Source organism: Haematobia irritans, chromosome 1 (assembly GCF_050003625.1).
Source record: "Haematobia irritans isolate KBUSLIRL chromosome 1, ASM5000362v1, whole genome shotgun sequence".
NCBI classification, from domain to species: Eukaryota; Metazoa; Arthropoda; class Insecta; order Diptera; family Muscidae; genus Haematobia; species Haematobia irritans.
This window is the reverse complement of record NC_134397.1, coordinates 176,900,170-176,916,869: the sequence shown is the minus strand read 5'-3', so window position 1 is coordinate 176,916,869 and position 16,700 is coordinate 176,900,170.

The following is a 16,700-nucleotide window of genomic DNA, read 5'->3' as shown; positions in this document are numbered from 1 at the left end:
TTGAAATTTTTATATGAAAAACTGCTTTTGCCCATATCTCCTAAACTAAGCGTCCTAGAGCGAAAAGGACGATAATTCGTGACCACCCCCTAAAAGTTCAAAAATCCACCCAAAACCTAAAAAAATTGAAATTTTTATATGAAAAACTTCTTTTGCCCATATCTCCTAAACTAAGCGTCCTAGAGCGAAAAGGACAATAATTCGTGACCACTCCCAAAAAGTTGAAAAATCCACCCAAAACCTTAAAAAATCGAAATTTTTATATGAAAAACTTCTTTTGCCCATATCTCCTAAACTAAGCGTCCTAGAGCGAAAAGGACGATAATTCGTGAGCACCCCCAAAAGGTTGAAAAATCCACCCAAAACTTAAAAAAATTGAAATTTTTATATGAAAAACTTCTTTTGCCCATATCTCCTAAACTAAGCGTCCTAGAGCGAAAAGGACGATAATTCGTGACCACCCCCAAAAGGTTGAAAAATCCACCGAAAACCTAAAAAAATTGAAATTTTTATATGGAAAACTTCTTTTGCCCATATCTCCTAAACTAAGCGTCCTAGAGCGAAAAGGACGATAATTCGTGACCACCCCCAAAAGGTTGAAAAATCCACCCAAAACTTAAAAAAATTGAAATTTTTATATGGAAATCTTCTTTTGTCCATATCTCCTAAACTAAGCGTCCTAGAGCGAAAAGGACGATAATTCGTGACCACCCCCAAAAAGTTGAAAAATCCACCCAAAACTTAAAAAAATTGAAATTTTTATATGAAAAACTTCTTTTGCCCATATCTCCTAAACTAAGCGTCCTAGAGCGAAAAGGACGATAATTCGTGACCACCCCCAAAAGGTTGAAAAATCCACCGAAAACCTAAAAAAATTGAAATTTTTATATGAAAAACTTCTTTTGCCCATATCTCCTAAACTAAGCGTCCTAGAGCGAAAACGACGATAATTCGTGACCACCCCCAAAAGGTTGAAAAATCCACCGAAAACCTAAAAAAATTGAAATTTTTATATGGAAAACTTCTTTTGCACATATCTCCTAAACTAAGCGTCCTAGAGCGAAAAGGACGATAATTCGTGACCACCCCCAAAAGGTTGAAAAATCCACCCAAAATCTAAAAAAATTGACATTTTTATATGGAAAACTTCTTTTGCCCATATCTCCTAAACCAAGCGTCCTAGAGCGAAAAGGACGATAATTCGTGACCACCCCCAAAATGTTGAAAAATCCACCCAAAAACTAAAAAAATTGAAATTTTTATATGAAAAACTGCTTTTGCCCATATCTCCTAAACTAAGCGTCCTAGAGCGAAAAGGACGATAATTCGTGACCACCCCCTAAAAGTTCAAAAATCCACCCAAAACCTAAAAAAATTGAAATTTTTATATGAAAAACTTCTTTTGCCCATATCTCCTAAACTAAGCGTCCTAGAGCGAAAAGGACAATAATTCGTGACCACTCCCAAAAAGTTGAAAAATCCACCCAAAACCTTAAAAAATCGAAATTTTTATATGAAAAACTTCTTTTGCCCATATCTCCTAAACTAAGCGTCCTAGAGCGAAAAGGACGATAATTCGTGAGCACCCCCAAAAGGTTGAAAAATCCACCCAAAACTTAAAAAAATTGAAATTTTTATATGAAAAACTTCTTTTGCCCATATCTCCTAAACTAAGCGTCCTAGAGCGAAAAGGACGATAATTCGTGACCACCCCCAAAAGGTTGAAAAATCCACCCAAAACCTAAAAAAATTGAAATTTTTATATGAAAAACTTCTTTTGCCCATATCTCCTAAACTAAGCGTCCTAGAGCGAAAAGGACGATAATTCGTGACCACCCCCAAAAAGTTGAAAAATCCACCCAAAATCTAAAAAAATTGAAATTTTTATATGAAAAATTTCTTTTGCCCATATCTCCTAAACTAAGCGTCCTAGAGCGAAAAGGACGATAATTCGTGACCACCGCCAAAAAGTTGAAAAATCCACCCAAAACCTAAAAAAATTGAAATTTTTATATGAAAAACTTCTTTTGCCCATATCTCCTAAACTAAGCGTCCTAGAGCGAAAAGAACGATAATTCGTGACCACCCCAAAAAGTTGAAAAATCCACCCAAAACCTAAAAAAATTGAAATTTTTATATGAAAAACTTCTTTTGCCCATATCTCCTAAACTAAGCGTCCTAGAGCGAAAAGGACAATAATTCGTGACCACCCCCAAAAGGTTGAAAAATCCACCGAAAACCTAAAAAAAATGAAATTTTTATATGAAAAACTTCTTTTGCCCATATCTCCTAAACTAAGCGTCTTAGAGCGAAAAGGACGATAATTCGTGACCACCCCCAAAAGGTTGAAAAATCCACCGAAAACCTAAAAAAATTGAAATTTTTATATGGAAAACTTCTTTTGCCCATATCTCCTAAACTAAGCGTCCTAGAGCGAAAAGGACGATAATTCGTGACCACCCCCAAAAGGTTGAAAAATCCACCCAAAACCTAAAAAAATTGAAATTTTTATATGGAAAACTTCTTTTGCCCATATCTCCTAAACTAAGCGTGCTAGAGCGAAAAGGACGATAATTCGTGACCACCCCCAAAAGGTTGAAAAATCCACCCAAAACCTAAAAAAATTGAAATTTTTATATGAAAAACTTCTTTTGCCCATATCTCCTAAACTAAGCGTCCTAGAGCGAAAAGGACGATAATTCGTGACCACACCCAAAAAGTTGAAAAATCCACCCAAAACCTAAAAAAATTGAAATTTTTATATGAAAAACTTCTTTTGCCCATATCTCCTAAACTAAGCGTCCTAGAGCGAAAAGGACGATAATTCGTGACCACCCCCAACAAGTTGAAAAATCCACCCAAAACCTAAAAAAATTGAAATTTTTATATGAACAACTTCTTTTGCCCATATCTCCTAAACTAAGCGTCCTAGAGCGAAAAGGACGATAATTCGTGACCACCCCCAAAAAGTTGAAAAATCCACCGAAAACCTAAAAAAATTGTAATTTTTATATGAAAAACTTCTTTTGCCCATATCTCCTAAACTAAGCGTCCTAGAGCGAAAAGGACGATAATTCGTGGCCACCCCCAAAAAGTTGAAAAATCCACCCAAAACCTAAAAAAATCGAAATTTTTATATGAAAAACTTCTTTTGCCCATATCTCCTAAACTAAGCGTCCTAGAGCGAAAAGGACGATAATTCGTGACCACCCCCAAAAAGTAGAAAAATCCACCCAAAACCTAAAAAAATTGAAATTTTTATATGAAAAACTTCTTTTGCCCATATCTCCTAAACTAAGCGTCCTAGAGCGAAAAGAACAATAATTCGTGACCACCCCCAAAAAGTTGAAAAATCCACCCAAAACCTTAAAAAATTGAAATTTTTATATGAAAAACTTCTTTTGCCCATATCTCCTAAACTAAGCGTCCTAGAGCGAAAAGGACGATAATTCGTGACCACCCCCAAAAAGTTGAAAAATCCACCCAAAACCTAAAAAAATTGAAATTTTTATATGAAAAACTTCTTTTGCCCATATCTCCTAAACTAAGCGTCCTAGAGCGAAAAGGGCGATAATTCGTGACCACCCCCAAAAAGATGAAAAATCCTCCCAAAACCTTAAAAAATTGAAATTTTTATATGAAAAACTTCTTTTGCCCATATCTCCTAATCTAAGCGTCCTAGAGCGAAAAGGACGATAATTCGTGACCACCCCCAAAAAGTAGCAAAATCCACCCAAAACCTGAAAAAATTGAAATTTTTATATGAAAAACTTCTTTTGCCCATATCTCCTAAACTAAGCGTTTACCACCACCCCCAAAAAGTTGAAAAATCCACCCAAAACCTTAAAAAATTGAAATTTTTATATGAAAAACTTTATATGAAAAACTTCTTTTTCTAAACTAAGCGTCCTAGAGCGAAAAGGACGATAATTCGTGACCACCCCCAAAGAGTTGAAAAATCCAACGAAAACCTTCAAAAATTGAAATTTTTATATGAAAAACTTCTTTTGCCCATATCTCCTAAACTAAGCGTCCTAGAGCGAAAAGGACGATAATTCGTGACCACCCCCAAAAAGTTGAAAAATCCACCCAAAACCTAAAAAAATTGAAATTTTTATATGAAAAACTTCTTTTGCCCATATCTCCTAAACTAAGCGTCCTAGAGCGAAAAGGACGATAATTCGTGACCAGCCCCAAAAAGTAGAAAAATCCACCCAAAACCTAAAAAAATTGAAATTTTTATATGAAAAACTTCTTTTGCCCATATCTCCTTAACTAAGCGTCCTAGAGCGAAAAGGACGATAATTCGTGACCACCCCCAAAAAGTTCAAAAATCCACCCAAAACCTTAAAAAATTGAAATTTTTATATGAAAAACTTCTTTTGCCCATATCTCCTAAACTAAGCGTCCTAGAGCGAAAAGGACGATAATTCGTGACCACCCCCAAAAAGTAGAAAAATCCACCCAAAATCTGAAACAATTGAAATTGTTATATGAAAAACTTCTTTTGCCCATATCTCCTTAACTAAGCGTCCTAGAGCGAAAAGGACGATAATTCGTGACCACCCCCAAAAAGTTCAAAAATCCACCCAAAATCTGAAACAATTGAAATTTTTATATGAAAAACTTCTTTTGCCCATATCTCCTAAACTAAGCGTCCTAGAGCGAAAAGGACGATAATTCGTGACCACCCCCAAAAAGTAGAAAAATCCACCCAAAATCTGAAACAATTGAAATTTTTATATGAAAAACTTCTTTTGCCCATATCTCCTTAACTAAGCGTCCTAGAGCGAAAAGGACGATAATTCGTGACCACCCCCAAAAAGTTCAAAAATCCACCCAAAATCTGAAACAATTGAAATTTTTATATGAAAAACTTCTTTTGCCCATATCTCCTAAACTAAGCGTCCTAGAGCGAAAAGGACGATAATTCGTGACCACCCCCAAAAAGTTCAAAAATCCACCCAAAACCTTAAAAAATTGAAATTTTTATATGAAAAACTTCTTTTGCCCATATCTCCTAAACTAAGCGTCCTAGAGCGAAAAGGACGATAATTCGTGACCACCCCCAAAAGGTTGAAAAATCCACCCAAAACCTAAAAAATTGAAATTTTTATATGAAAAACTTCTTTTGCCCATATCTCCTAAACTAAGCGTCCTAGAGCGAAAAGGACGATAATTCGTGACCACCCCCAAAAAGTTGAAAAATCCACCCAAAACCTAAAAAAATTGAAATTTTTATATGAAAAACTTCTTTTGCCCATATCTCCTAAACTAAGCGTCCTAGAGCGAAAAGGACGATAATTCGTGACCACACCTAAAAGGTTGAAAAATCCACCCAAAACCTAAAAAATTGAAATTTTTATATGAAAAACTTCTTTTGCCCATATCTCCTAAACTAAGCGTCCTAGAGCGAAAAGGACGATAATTCGTGACCACCCCCAAAAGGTTGAAAAATCCACCCAAAACCTAAAAAAATTGAAATTTTTATATGAAAAACTTCTTTTGCCCATATCTCCTAAACTAAGCGTCCTAGAGCGAAAAGGACGATAATTCGTGACCACCCCCAAAAAGTTCAAAAATCCACCCAAAATCTGAAACAATTGAAATTTTTATATGAAAAACTTCTTTTGCCCATATCTCCTTAACTAAGCGTCCTAGAGCGAAAAGGACGATAATTCGTGACCACCCCCAAAAAGTTCAAAAATCCACCCAAAATCTGAAACAATTGAAATTTTTATATGAAAAACTTCTTTTGCCCATATCTCCTTAACTAAGCGTCCTAGAGCGAAAAGGACGATAATTCGTGACCACCCCCAAAAAGTTCAAAAATCCACCCAAAATCTGAAACAATTGAAATTTTTATATGAAAAACTTCTTTTGCCCATATCTCCTAAACTAAGCGTCCTAGAGCGAAAAGGACGATAATTCGTGACCACCCCCAAAAAGTAGAAAAATCCACCCAAAATCTGAAACAATTGAAATTTTTATATGAAAAACTTCTTTTGCCCATATCTCCTAAACTAAGCGTCCTAGAGCGAAAAGGACGATAATTCGTGACCACCCCCAAAAGGTTGAAAAATCCACCCAAAACCTAAAAAATTGAAATTTTTATATGAACAACTTCTTTTGCCCATATCTCCTAAACTAAGCGTCCTAGAGCGAAAAGGACGATAATTCCTGACCACCCCCAAAAAGTTGAAAAATCCACCGAAAACCTAAAAAAATTGAAATTTTTATATGAAAAACTTCTTTTGCCCATATCTCCTTAACTAAGCGTCCTAGAGCGAAAAGGACGATAATTCGTGACCACCCCCAAAAAGTTCAAAAATCCACCCAAAATCTGAAACAATTGAAATTTTTATATGAAAAACTTCTTTTGCCCATATCTCCTAAACTAAGCGTCCTAGAGCGAAAAGGACGATAATTCGTGACCACCCCCAAAAAGTAGAAAAATCCACCCAAAATCTGAAACAATTGAAATTTTTATATGAAAAACTTCTTTTGCCCATATCTCCTAAACTAAGCGTCCTAGAGCGAAAAGGACGATAATTCGTGACCACCCCCAAAAGGTTGAAAAATCCACCCAAAACCTAAAAAATTGAAATTTTTATATGAACAACTTCTTTTGCCCATATCTCCTAAACTAAGCGTCCTAGAGCGAAGAGGACGATAATTCGTGACCACCCCCAAAAGGTTGAAAAATCCACCCAAAACCTAAAAAAATTGAAATTTTTATATGAAAAACTTCTTTTGCCCATATCTCCTAAACTAAGCGTCCTAGAGCGAAAAGGACGATAATTCGTGACCACCCCCAAAAGGTTGAAGAATCCACCCAAAACCTAAAAAAATTGAAATTTTTATATGAAAAACTTCTTTTGCCCATATCTCCTAAACTAAGCGTCCTAAAGCGAAAAGGACGATAATTCGTGACCACCCCCAAAAGGTTGAAAAATCCACCCAAAACCTAAAAAAATTTAAATTTTTATATGAAAAACTTCTTTTGCCCATATCTCCTAAACTAAGCGTCCTAGAGCGAAAAGGACGATAATTCGTGACCACCCCCAAAAGGTTGAAAAATCCACCCAAAACCTAAAAAAATTTAAATTTTGATATGAAAAACTTCTTTTGCCCATATCTCCTAAACTAAGCGTCCTAGAGCGAAAAGGACGATAATTCCTGACCACCCCCAAAAGGTTGAAAAATCCACCGAAAACCTAAAAAAATTGAAATTTTTATATGAAAAACTTCTTTTGCCCATATCTCCTAAACTAAGCGTCCTAGAGCGAAAAGGATGATAATTCGTGACCACCCCCAAAAAGTTGAAAAATCCACCGAAAACCTAAAAAAATTGAAATTTTTATATGAAAAACTTCTTTTGCCCATATCTCCTAAACTAAGCGTCCTAGAGCGGAAAGGACGATAATTCGTGACCACCCCCAAAAAGTTGAAAAATCCACCGAAAACCTAAAAAAATTGAAATTTTTATATGAAAAACTTCTTTTGCCCATATCTCCTAAACTAAGCGTCCTAGAGCGAAAACGACGATAATTCGTGACCACCCCCAAATGGTTGAAAAATCCACCCAAAACCTAAAAAAATTGAAATTTTTATATGGAAAACTTCTTTTGCCCATATCTCCTAAACAAAGCGTCCTAGAGCGAAAAGGACGATAATTCGTGACCACCCCCAAAAGGTTGAAGAATCCACCCAAAACCTAAAAAAATTGAAATTTTTATATGAAAAACTTCTTTTGCCCATATCTCCTAAACTAAGCGTCCTAAAGCGAAAAGGATGATAATTCGTGACCACCCCCAAAAAGTTGAAAAATCCACCGAAAACCTAAAAAAATTGAAATTTTTATATGAAAAACTTCTTTTGCCCATATCTCCTAAACTAAGCGTCCTAGAGCGGAAAGGACGATAATTCGTGACCACCCCCAAAAAGTTGAAAAATTCACCGAAAACCTAAAAAAAATTGAAATTTTTATATGAAAAACTTCTTTTGCCCATATCTCCTAAACTAAGCGTCCTAGAGCGAAAACGACGATAATTCGTGACCACCCCCAAATGGTTGAAAAATCCACCCAAAACCTAAAAAAATTGAAATTTTTATATGGAAAACTTCTTTTGCCCATATCTCCTAAACTAAGCGTCCTAGAGCGAAAAGGACGATAATTCGTGACCACCCCCAAAAGGTTGAAGAATCCACCCAAAACCTAAAAAAATTGAAATTTTTATATGAAAAACTTCTTTTGCCCATATCTCCTAAACTAAGCGTCCTAAAGCGAAAAGGACGATAATTCGTGACCACCCCCAAAAGGTTGAAAAATCCACCCAAAACCTAAAAAAATTGAAATTTTTATATGAAAAACTTCTTTTGCCCATATCTCCTAAACTAAGCGTCCTAGAGCGAAAAGGACGATAATTCCTGACCACCCCCAAAAAGTTGAAAAATCCACCCAAAACCTAAAAAAATTTAAATTTTTATATGAAAAACTTCTTTTGCCCATATCTCCTAAACTAAGCGTCCTAGAGCGAAAAGGACGATAATTCGTGACCACCACCAAAAGGTTGAAAAATCCACCGAAAACCTAAAAAAATTGAAATTTTTATATGAAAAACTTCTTTTGCCCATATCTCCTAAACTAAGCGTCCTAGAGCGAAAAGGACGATAATTCGTGACCATCCCCAAAAAGTTGAAAAATCCACCGAAAACCTAAAAAAATTGAAATTTTTATAAGAAAAACTTCTTTTGCCCATATCTCCTAAACTAAGCGTTCTAGAGCGAAAAGGACGATAATTCGTGACCACCCCCAAAAAGTTGAAAAATCCACCCAAAACCTAAAAAAATTGAAATTTTTATATGAAAAACTTCTTTTGCCCATATCTCCTAAACTAAGCGTCCTAGAGCGAAAACGACGATAATTCGTGACCACCCCCAAATGGTTGAAAAATCCACCCAAAACCTAAAAAAATTGAAATTTTTATATGGAAAACTTCTTTTGCCCATATCTCCTAAACTAAGCGTCCTAGAGCGAAAAGGACGATAATTCGTGACCACCCCCAAAAGGTTGAAGAATCCACCCAAAACCTAAAAAAATTGAAATTTTTATATGAAAAACTTCTTTTGCCCATATCTCCTAAACTAAGCGTCCTAAAGCGAAAAGGACGATAATTCGTGACCACCCCCAAAAGGTTGAAAAATCCACCCAAAACCTAAAAAAAATTGAAATTTTTATATGAAAAACTTCTTTTGCCCATATCTCCTAAACTAAGCGTCCTAGAGCGAAAAGGACGATAATTCGTGACCACCCCCAAAAAGTTGAAAAATCCACCCAAAACCTAAAAAAATTTAAATTTTTATATGAAAAACTTCTTTTGCCCATATCTCCTAAACTAAGCGTCCTAGAGCGAAAAGGACGATAATTCGTGACCACCACCAAAAGGTTGAAAAATCCACCGAAAACCTAAAAAAATTGAAATTTTTATATGAAAAACTTCTTTTGCCCATATCTCCTAAACTAAGCGTCCTAGAGCGAAAAGGACGATAATTCGTGACCATCCCCAAAAAGTTGAAAAATCCACCGAAAACCTAAAAAAATTGAAATTTTTATAAGAAAAACTTCTTTTGCCCATATCTCCTAAACTAAGCGTTCTAGAGCGAAAAGGACGATAATTCGTGACCACCCCCAAAAAGTTGAAAAATCCACCCAAAACCTAAAAAAATTGAAATTTTTATATGAAAAACTTCTTTTGCCCATATCTCCTAAACTAAGCGTCCTAGAGCGAAAAGGACGATACTTCGTGACCACCCCCAAAAGGTTGAAAAATCCACCCAAAACCTAAAAAAATTGAAATTTTTATATGGAAAACTTCTTTTGCCCATATCTCCTAAACTAAGCGTCCTAGAGCGAAAAGGACGATAATTCGTGACCACCCCCAAAAGGTTGAAAAATCCACCCAAAATCTAAAAAAATTGACATTTTTATATGGAAAACTTCTTTTGCCCATATCTCCTAAACTAAGCGTCCTAGAGCGAAAAGGACGATAATTCGTGACCACCCCCAAAAGGTTGAAAAATCCACCCAAAACCTAAAAAAATTGAAATTTTTATATGAAAAACTGCTTTTGCCCATATCTCCTAAACTAAGCGTCCTAGAGCGAAAAGGACGATAATTCGTGACCACCCCCTAAAAGTTGAAAAATCCACCCAAAACCTAAAAAAATTGAAATTTTTATATGAAAAACTTCTTTTGCCCATATCTCCTAAACTAAGCGTCCTAGAGCGAAAAGGACAATAATTCGTGACCACTCCCAAAAAGTTGAAAAATCCACCCAAAACCTTAAAAAATCGAAATTTTTATATGAAAAACTTCTTTTGCCCACATCTCCTAAACTAAGCGTCCTAGAGCGAAAAGGACGATAATTCGTGACCACCTCCAAAAAGTTGAAAAATCCTCCCAAAACCTAAAAAAATCGAAATTTTTATATGAAAAACTTCTTTTGCCCATATATCCTAAACTAAGCGTCCTAGAGCGAAAAGGACGATAATTCGTGACCACCTCCAAAAAGTTGAAAAATCCTCCCAAAACCTTAAAAAATTGAAATTTTTATATGAAAAACTTCTTTTGCCCATATCTCCTAAACTAAGCGTCCTAGAGCGAAAAGGACGATAATTCGTGACCACCCCCAAAAAGTAGAAAAATCCACCCAAAACCTTAAAAAATTGAAATTTTTATATGCAAAACTTCTTTTGCCCATATCTCCTAAACTAAGCGTCCTAGAGCGAAAAGGACGATAATTCGTGGCCACCCCCAAAAAGTTGAAAAATCCACCCAAAACCTAAAAAAATCGAAATTTTTATATGAAAAACTTCTTTTGCCCATATCTCCTAAACTAAGCGTCCTAGAGCGAAAAGGACGATAATTCGTGACCACTCCCAAAAAGTAGAAAAATCCACCCAAAACCTAAAAAAATTGAAATTTTTATATGAAAAACTTCTTTTGCCCATATCTCTTAAACTAAGCGTCCTAGAGCGAAAAGGACGATAATTCGTGACCACCCCCAAAGAGTTGAAAAATCCACCCAAAACCTAAAAAAATTGAAATTTTTATATGAAAAACTTCTTTTGCCCATATCTCTTAAACTAAGCGTCCTAGAGCGAAAAGGACGATAATTCGTGACCACCCCCAAAGAGTTGAAAAATCCACCCAAAACCTACAAAAATTGAAATTTTTATATGAAAAACTTCTTTTGCCCATATCTCCTAAACTAAGCGTCCTAGAGCGAAAAGGACGATAATTCGTGACCACCCCCAAAAGGTTGAAAAATTCACCCAAAACCTAAAAAAATTGAAATTTTTATATGAAAAACTTCTTTTGCCCATATCTCCTAAACTAAGCGTCCTAGAGCGAAAAGGACGATAATTCGTGACCAGCCCCATAAAGTTGAAAAATCCACCGAAAACCTAAAAAAATTGAAATTTTTATATGAAAAACTTCTTTTGCCCATATCTCCTAAACTAAGCGTCCTAGAGCGAAAAGGACGATAATTCGTGACCACCCCCAAAAGGTTGAAAAATCCACCGAAAACCTAAAAAAATTGAATTTTTTATATGGAAAACTTCTTTTGCCCATATCTCCTAAACTAAGCGTCCTAGAGCGAAAAGGACGATAATTCGTGACCACCCCCAAAAGGTTGAAAAATCCACCCAAAACTTAAAAAAATTGAAATTTTTATATGGAAAACTTCTTTTGTCCATATCTCCTAAACTAAGCGTCCTAGAGCGAAAAGGACGATAATTCGTGACCACCCCCAAAAAGTTGAAAAATCCACCCAAAACTTAAAAAAATTGAAATTTTTATATGAAAAACTTCTTTTGCCCATATCTCCTAAACTAAGCGTCCTAGAGCGAAAAGGACGATAATTCGTGACCACCCACAAAAGGTTGAAAAATCCACCCAAAACTTAAAAAAATTGAAATTTTTATATGAAAAACTTCTTTTGCCCATATCTCCTAAACTAAGCGTCCTAGAGCGAAAAGGACGATAATTCGTGACCACCCCCAAAAGGTTGAAAAATCCACCCAAAACCTAAAAAAATTGAAATTTTTATATGGAAAACTTCTTTTGCCCATATCTCCTAAACTAAGCGTCCTAGAGCGAAAAGGACGATAATTCGTGACCACCCCCAAAAGGTTGAAAAATCCACCCAAAATCTAAAAAAATTGACATTTTTATATGGAAAACTTCTTTTGCCCATATCTCCTAAACTAAGCGTCCTAGAGCGAAAAGGACGATAATTCGTGACCACCCCCAAAAGGTTGAAAAATCCACCCAAAACCTAAAAAAATTGAAATTTTTATATGAAAAACTGCTTTTGCCCATATCTCCTAAACTAAGCGTCCTAGAGCGAAAAGGACGATAATTCGTGACCACCCCCTAAAAGTTGAAAAATCCACCCAAAACCTAAAAAAATTGAAATTTTTATATGAAAAACTTCTTTTGCCCATATCTCCTAAACTAAGCGTCCTAGAGCGAAAAGGACAATAATTCGTGACCACTCCCAAAAAGTTGAAAAATCCACCCAAAACCTTAAAAAATCGAAATTTTTATATGAAAAACTTCTTTTGCCCACATCTCCTAAACTAAGCGTCCTAGAGCGAAAAGGACGATAATTCGTGACCACCTCCAAAAAGTTGAAAAATCCTCCCAAAACCTAAAAAAATCGAAATTTTTATATGAAAAACTTCTTTTGCCCATATATCCTAAACTAAGCGTCCTAGAGCGAAAAGGACGATAATTCGTGACCACCTCCAAAAAGTTGAAAAATCCTCCCAAAACCTTAAAAAATTGAAATTTTTATATGAAAAACTTCTTTTGCCCATATCTCCTAAACTAAGCGTCCTAGAGCGAAAAGGACGATAATTCGTGACCACCCCCAAAAAGTAGAAAAATCCACCCAAAACCTTAAAAAATTGAAATTTTTATATGCAAAACTTCTTTTGCCCATATCTCCTAAACTAAGCGTCCTAGAGCGAAAAGGACGATAATTCGTGGCCACCCCCAAAAAGTTGAAAAATCCACCCAAAACCTAAAAAAATCGAAATTTTTATATGAAAAACTTCTTTTGCCCATATCTCCTAAACTAAGCGTCCTAGAGCGAAAAGGACGATAATTCGTGACCACTCCCAAAAAGTAGAAAAATCCACCCAAAACCTAAAAAAATTGAAATTTTTATATGAAAAACTTCTTTTGCCCATATCTCTTAAACTAAGCGTCCTAGAGCGAAAAGGACGATAATTCGTGACCACCCCCAAAGAGTTGAAAAATCCACCCAAAACCTAAAAAAATTGAAATTTTTATATGAAAAACTTATTTTGCCCATATCTCTTAAACTAAGCGTCCTAGAGCGAAAAGGACGATAATTCGTGACCACCCCCAAAGAGTTGAAAAATCCACCCAAAACCTACAAAAATTGAAATTTTTATATGAAAAACTTCTTTTGCCCATATCTCCTAAACTAAGCGTCCTAGAGCGAAAAGGACGATAATTCGTGACCACCCCCAAAAGGTTGAAAAATTCACCCAAAACCTAAAAAAATTGAAATTTTTATATGAAAAACTTCTTTTGCCCATATCTCCTAAACTAAGCGTCCTAGAGCGAAAAGGACGATAATTCGTGACCAGCCCCATAAAGTTGAAAAATCCACCGAAAACCTAAAAAAATTGAAATTTTTATATGAAAAACTTCTTTTGCCCATATCTCCTAAACTAAGCGTCCTAGAGCGAAAAGGACGATAATTCGTGACCACCCCCAAAAGGTTGAAAAATCCACCGAAAACCTAAAAAAATTGAATTTTTTATATGGAAAACTTCTTTTGCCCATATATCCTAAACTAAGCGTCCTAGAGCGAAAAGGACGATAATTCGTGACCACCCCCAAAAGGTTGAAAAATCCACCCAAAACTTAAAAAAATTGAAATTTTTATATGGAAAACTTCTTTTGTCCATATCTCCTAAACTAAGCGTCCTAGAGCGAAAAGGACGATAATTCGTGACCACCCCCAAAAAGTGGAAAAATCCACCCAAAACTTAAAAAAATTGAAATTTTTATATGAAAAACTTCTTTTGCCCATATCTCCTAAACTAAGCGTCCTAGAGCGAAAAGGACGATAATTCGTGACCACCCCCAAAAGGTTGAAAAATCCACCCAAAACCTAAAAAATTGAAATTTTTATATGAAAAACTTCTTTTGCCCATATCTCCTAAACTAAGCGTCCTAGAGCGAAAATGACGATAATTCGTGACCACACCCACAAAGTTGAAAAAATCCACCCAAAACCTAAAAAAATTGAAATTTTTATATGAAAAACTTCTTTTGCCCATATCTCCTAAACTAAGCGTCCTAGAGCGAAAAGGACGATAATTCGTGACCACACCCAAAAGGTTGAAAAATCCACCCAAAACCTAAAAAAATTGAAATTTTTATATGAAAAACTTCTTTTGCCCATATCTCCTAAACTAAGCGTCCTAGAGCGAAAAGGACGATAATTCGTGACCACCCCCAAAAAGTTGAAAAATCCTCCGAAAACCTAAAAAAATTGTAATTTTTATATGAAAAACTTCTTTTGCCCATATCTCCTAAACTAAGCGTCCTAGAGCGAAAAGGACGATAATTCGTGACCACCCCCACAAAGTTGAAAAATCCACCGAAAACCTAAAAAAATTGAAATTTTTATATGGAAAACTTCTTTTGCCCATATCTCCTAAACTAAGCGTCCTAGAGCGAAAAGGACGATAATTCGTGACCACCCCCAAAAGGTTGAAAAATCCACCCAAAACCTAAAAAAATTGAAATTTTTATATGAAAAACTTCTTTTGCCCATATCTCCTAAACTAAGCGTCCTAAAGCGAAAAGGACGATAATTCGTGACCACCCCCAAAAGGTTGAAAAATCCACCCAAAACCTAAAAAAATTGAAATTTTTATATGAAAAACTTCTTTTGCCCATATCTCCTAAACTAAGCGTCCTAGAGCGAAGAGGACGATAATTCGTGACCACCCCCATAAGGTTGAAAAATCCACCCAAAACCTGAAAAAATTTAAATTTTTATATGAAAAACTTCTTTTGCCCATATCTCCTAAACTAAGCGTCCTAGAGCGAAAAGGACGATAATTCCTGACCACCCCCAAAAAGTTGAAAAATCCACCCAAAACCTAAAAAAATTGAAATTTTTATATGAAAAACTTCTTTTGCCCATATCTCCTAAACTAAGCGTCCTAGAGCGAAAAGGACAATAATTCGTGACCACCCCCAAAAAGTTGAAAAATCCACTTTTTGGGGGTGGTTATATGAAAAACTTCTTTTGCCCATATCTCCTAAACTAAGCGTCCTAGAGCGAAAAGGACGATAATTCGTGACCACCCCCAAAAAGTTGAAAAATCCACCCAAAACCTTAAAAAATTGAAATTTTTATATGAAAAGCTTCTTTTGCCCATATCTCCTAAACTAAGCGTCCTAGAGCGAAAAGGACGATAATTCGTGACCACCCCCAAAAAGTTGAAAAATCCACCCAAAACCTAAAAAAATTGAAATTTTTATATGAAAAACTTCTTTTGCCCATATCTCCTAAACTAAGCGTCCTAGAGCGAAAAGGACGATAATTCGTGACCACCCCCAAAAGGTTGAAAAATCCACCCAAAACCTAAAAAAATTGAAATATTTATATGAAAAACTTCTTTTGCCCATATCTCCTAAACTAAGCGTCCTAGAGCGAAAAGGACGATAATTCGTGACCACCCCCAAAAAGTTGAAAAATCCACCCAAAACCTAAAAAAAATTTAAATTTTTATATGAAAAACTTCTTTTGCCCATATCTCCTAAACTAAGCGTCCTACAGCGAAAAGGACAATAATTCGTGACCACCCCCAAAAAGTTGAAAAATCAACCCAAAACCTAAAAAAAATGCAATTTTTATATGAAAAACTTCTTTTGCCCATATCTCCTAAACTAAGCGTCCTAGAGCGAAAAGGACGATAATTCGTGACCACCCCCAAAAAGTAGAAAAAAAAAGGACGATAATTCGTGACCACCCCCAAAAAGTTGAAAAATCCACCCAAAACCTAAAAAAATTTAAATTTTTATATGAAAAACTTCTTTTGCCCATATCTCCTAAACTAAGCGTCCTAGAGCGAAAAGGACGATAATTCGTGACCACCCCCAAAAGGTTGAAAAATCCACCGAAAACCTAAAAAAATTGAAATTTTTATATGAAAAACTTCTTTTGCCCATATCTCCTAAACTAAGCGAAAAGGACGATAATTCGTGACCACCCCCAAAAAGTTGAAAAATCCACCCAAAACCTAAAAAAATTGAAATTTTTATAAGAAAAACTTCTTTTGCCCATATCTCCTAAACTAAGCGTCCTAGAGCGAAAAGGACGATAATTCGTGACCACCCCCAAAAGGTTGAAAAATCCACCGAAAACCTAAAAAAATTTAAATTTTTATATGAAAAACTTCTTTTGCCCATATCTCCTAAACTAAGCGTCCTAGAGCGAAAAGGACGATAATTCGTGACCACCCCCAAAAGGTTGAAAAATCCACCCAAAACCTAAAAAAATTGAAATTTTTATAAGAAAAACTTTTTTTGCCCATATCTCCTAAACTAAGCGTCCTAGAGCGAAAAGGACGATAAT